Below are 5,175 nucleotides of genomic sequence, written 5' to 3' on the forward strand. Positions count from 1 at the left end.
TGAAATGGGTGTTCTATCCGTGTGTTAAATGGAATCTATTCGTGTGAATAGATTCACGATTTCACGTGTAATTGTTTTGTGTGTATTTGTTGACTTCTCGGAGAAGCTTTGTCTCCGATAATGTTTTAATTGCAAATAAAAGGGGTACTTGCAAGATAGAATACATGTCCATCTCATTGTGCCACCCGTTTAGGTTGCCTTAAATCATTAAAAGTTGTACCAAAGCCATTATGTCTCAAGGGATTATACTAATATAACCATTATTCGATGGAGAGGCATGAATTCATTCAAAGATAAACATAACATAGTCCTCTAGCTTGGCATTGAGCTTAAAAGCCTTGGACGTTTATTGGTGGCTATCTCTATTGCGGGAGCCAACCATGATCATCCTTGGTGTAACACTCTTTTCAAAAGTTCAACCAAATTGGAGGCCCTAACCCCCCCCCCCCCCCCCCAACAACCTTGGTTTGTATCTCAGAGATGGATATATTAAGGGAAAAAAACTTGGAATTCTGTACTGCAATGGCCCACACGGGTCATAGCACGAAGCAACTGATGTGCAAGGGTATGTAAGCCATGCTTTTCAAATTCAGCACAACTTTCACTTCTCCCAAATTCAACCTAGATTCAAAATCATTCACATATCTAAATCATGACATAATAGGAAAACACACCAAAAAGTCTCAACTTCCTAAACTTATCTTCCCGCCCCACCTCTCTCTTCCCACTTGTAGTTTTGACTCAATTTTATAGAAGAAAATAGGGGCAAGGCAAAGCATAGCAGTTCACTATCAATTTTACAGAGAAAAACAAGGGCAAAGCATAGTCATCCCAAGTATGTATTTTCGGCCTATGTGGATTGGTTTTAATGAAAATAATGACTGACAATGCCATTGGATCCATTTGGCAGCTAAAACATGGTGTTTATTCTCATTAGTTTATTTGTTTTGCAGGTTTTTGGTATAACCAAAACAGGGGTAGTGCAATCATTTTTGCATTCTCCCAGGTATGTCTTTGTAGCCGATGTGCATCATTTTTATGAAAACAGAGGTCAAAGGTGTCACTATATCTATTTGATAGCCAAAACATGGTGAAAAAACACCTCTGTATTGCTACTATGTCGCCACATCGAGTGACCACTGTGGCTTTTAGGTGGGTAAAGAAGAAGGTTTCAAATGCTCGGGTTTTATACAATCAGCGATAACTTTTAATTACAATTTAGTAATGTTATATTTTAATTTCAATAATAATTTTGATAATCTGATAATTTTCAAATTGTTAATGTTTTTATTATTACATCATCAACTTGTTAATGTTTTTATTATTACATCATCAAATTGTAATATTCTCTCAAATATTTGGGATTACCCGCCCGTGCTTAGCACGGGCGCCCCTTGCTAGTTATATGTAATGCACATGACTGTCAAAATATTTTTAAAAGCCCAATTTTGCCCATTCTTTCTTCTTCTTCACCATCTCTAACCATCAAGAGAATAGGGATGCCACTACTCATTATTGTAAAGTCAAACCTCTGCCACAATGTTAAATGTTGGCCGTAGAAGATGAAAAAAAAAAGAGTAGTTATAAAAGATTTCTTTTTTATTTTCCATTTTCTTTTAAGATGTTTGGTTGATTTTGATTCTTTGCCCAAGGAATGGGTGGCAAGGTTTTGCAGAAAACAGGCCTTAGGGCAAGTTTGAGAGTGCTTAAAAATATGTGCTTATTTGAATAAGCACTATTTTTCTTAAAAATAAGTCCAACTAAAAAGCCCAATTAATAAATGCTTATTCCTCAAAATAAGCACTTTTCTCATGAATAAGGCCATGTTTAGTGCTTAAAAATAAATGTTTATTTGGACCTGGACCACACCATTAAGCACCTATTGGTGTTTGGGAAATAAGCTCAAAATAAGTTATTATTTTAAAAATAAGGGCCTATTTTAAGTCCAAATTTCTAGTTTTTTTAAGTGCTTAACCAATAAGCACTTCTTCTATTTTTTCTACCAAAACTGTCCCCATTTAGAGATACCTTCTTCCTCTGTAGTTCTTAAAGCTAAATGTTACAAATTCTCTCATAAGCAAGAAAACCAAAGTCCAATTTAAAAGTAAATTTGAATAAATTTTCATAATTGCGCAAATGTAATAAATTTTCCAATTTTTCATAAAATTACATTTTTTTTAAATTAAAGAGAATTTAGTGTGTTTTTAGAAATTTACCATGTGGCTGATACCCTTTTGATCATTTTTTGTCATCAAATTGAATATTGGGTTGATGGGAGTGGGTGCCTTGCCTTGCTCTGAATTTGCCTAGCACTGAGGACGAGGTGGAAAATTTTGAGGATTCCCCATTCCTAACGGGGAGTGGGTGCCTTGCCTTGAACCCGCCTAACACTAGGGACAGGGTGGGGATGGGGTAGAGTGTTTTGAGTACGGGGTAGGGATAGGGATGGGGTGCCCCTCCCTAAACTCGTCCCATTGCCATTCCTATATAATTGTTAATTATTAGTGAAATTATTAAAAATGTTAGAGTTTATAATTATTTTTATCTATAAAAAATTCATTTAAAAATAATGAAAATAATAACAATTATTAAACTTACTATAAATGATTAATAAAATTAAATTTATTCAAAAATATTTGTTCATATTAAATTAACAATAATTATTTTCTATAAATTCACATTAAATGAAAAATATAATTATTAAAATTTAAAATATTAACAATAATTTTAAATACTTTTACTTAATTAAAAACAAATTTTAATTATTAATTTATCAATTAGTTAACTGGATGTTGCATATAAACAAATTGTGCCCTTTCAAATTATGCTAGATATAGTTAATTGGATGTTGCATATAAACAAATTGCACCCTTTCAAATTATAGAGAGACTCTCTCATCTTCATCTGCAGCTACATATGCACTTCAGAGATAATTTAAAAGATTCTAGAAGTTGCTCTTAAAATGAATTGAACCTTAACCTATATGGTTTGAAAACAAAGCCCCATAAGGCCCATGACCATTTCACCTATGGAAACTTGTTAAATTTTTTAATAAATAAGTAAAACAAAGCCAATCAGGGTGGTCAGTTGTCTGCCAGTTCGTAGTTATTTGTCTCTTTTCCCTGAAGGTAAGGGAATCCATTTATTTCATTTCAACATAAAATGGATGATTTTTTTTTTTGAGACTGATGAAATATAATTGATCTATACTTTTGCTCAATTTGTAACTTTTTTTTGAGTCAATTACTATTTACATGCACCAAAACAAATATCAGATGATGAGGGGTGGAAAATTTTTTGTTTATCCTGATTAAGGGACAGGATTGAATAATACCTATAACGCTACAATACATATATAAAAGGATCAAGGGAAACTGTGTACGTACTTTATGCAAAGGGATGATCCTGCTGAGAGAAAAGTCGGTACACAACGAAGTTGCAGTGCACCTTCCTCTGCTAACATTCTCACGTAATTTAGCTATTACGCAACTTCTTTGAAAGTCTCTCTTTTTCTCTCTCTGTAACAACTAACAAGTTGCCAGTCATAATTATTTCTGTCGATTTAAACTTGCTGATTCAATTGCTCCCTCCATCCACAGTTTCGCATTCCACAGCTTATTTAAAGACGGTCGACCGTGGCTCTTCCCTTTTGTTATTGTAGTTGTTGTACAAATTAACCAAGGTCCAAGGAGCCCTCTCTCTAGTTTCATAGATAGTCTATCCTAAATTTCTAATGGCAACCGTTAGCATTCCCAAGCCATCCAAATGGTTCTCCAACAAGAGCTTCAAATTAAGCATTAATCCTCGCCGTCGCCCTCCTAGTCCTAATAACCCACCTGACGCCGACGACAACAGCCATTCAGATTCAAGGAGGAGCCCTGAACCTGACAATCATCATCCTGTGTCGTCTTCATCATCAATTAAGGACAACACGCGAGCGCGAGAGAATGAGCTACAGGAAGTTTTTCGTTACTTCGACTGTGATGGCGACGGAAAGATCTCGAGTTACGAACTCATAGCCTACTTCGGATCGATAGGCGAGGAGATGTCACAAGAGGAGGCACAAGGGGTGATCACTGATCTTGACTCGGATGGCGACAATTTGTTGGATTTTGGAGATTTTGTAAGGTTGATGGAACGCGAGGGTGGTGGTGGGGAAGATGAAGATGATCTAAAACAGGCGTTCCAGATGTTTGAAGTGGAGAAGGGTGCTGGCTGCATAACACCCAAAGGCTTGCAACAGATGTTTACTCGCCTCGGAGACTCTAAATCGTTTGAAGAATGTGTAGCCATGATACAGATATTCGATCTTGATGGCAACGGCGTCATTAATTTCCACGAGTTCCACATTATGATGACTACTTGATCATAAACACCTCTTCTACGGTTCTACCCTACCTTTGTCGTATTTCGTGCATGACTCACTGTGTTTCTTTGATTTTAATATGTATATGCATATAACTATGTATGATTTTTGTACAGTTGACCTGCCTTGGATTTCGTCCTATATGTAATATGTATGGCGTCCCAGTTCCAGTTCCAGTTCCGGAAATGGATTCTGAGCACTGTATCTTTAAGTCTAGGAGGATGTGGACTACCCTAGATTTTCCCATATATTGCAACGGTACATAATCATGTGAATTGGAGGCCCAGCCATCTAGCCAACTGGAACTGGACAACTCTTAAAAGCCAAGCAAGCGCGTAAGGAAGCTAGGAAATTAATAAAAAAGAAAGAAATTCAGATTACATAAGCATCTGACATCAAAGATTCAAAGTATCGATGTATCGTGCCCATGGCTTTCCGATGGGTCAAAGAGTAATTGTAATTGGGTCTTAAATTGATTCCTCTGAATTAATTTCAAAAAAATAAATAAGACGTATAAAAAAAGTACTGGTACACCTGGCCCGTGTCAATCAATACTTTAAGCCTTGACTGAGATTTTAACATAAAAAAAAAAATCATTTAACCCAATAAAGAATACCAAATGCAGCTGTAACATTTTACCATTTCTGTCATTGAGGGGGAGTTCATTTTTTGGACTTTGAAAAAGAGAAAGTTGATGAACAATCGATTTGTTCAGTTAAAAATTGAATCAAATAAATCGAATTTTTAAAAATCTTTTTTTAAGGAAAACCAAACCGAAATCAAAGTTTTCCCAAACCAAAATTCTCATT

General features: G+C 35.5%; 1 pseudogene across 1 annotated transcript; it reads left to right on the forward strand.

Annotated features, from left to right (window-relative positions):
* Positions 1-3,570: 3,570 nt before the first annotated feature.
* On the forward strand, positions 3,571-4,644 carry LOC104595784 (putative calcium-binding protein CML41 pseudogene; annotated as a pseudogene). Its single transcript, XR_016076477.1, has one exon. The product of XR_016076477.1 is annotated as a putative calcium-binding protein CML41 pseudogene (transcript).
* The last annotated feature ends 531 nt before the right edge of the window (positions 4,645-5,175 follow it).

This window comes from Nelumbo nucifera, chromosome 5 (assembly GCF_055504915.1).
Source record: "Nelumbo nucifera cultivar China Antique chromosome 5, China Antique-T2T, whole genome shotgun sequence".
Taxonomy (NCBI): domain Eukaryota; kingdom Viridiplantae; phylum Streptophyta; class Magnoliopsida; order Proteales; family Nelumbonaceae; genus Nelumbo; species Nelumbo nucifera.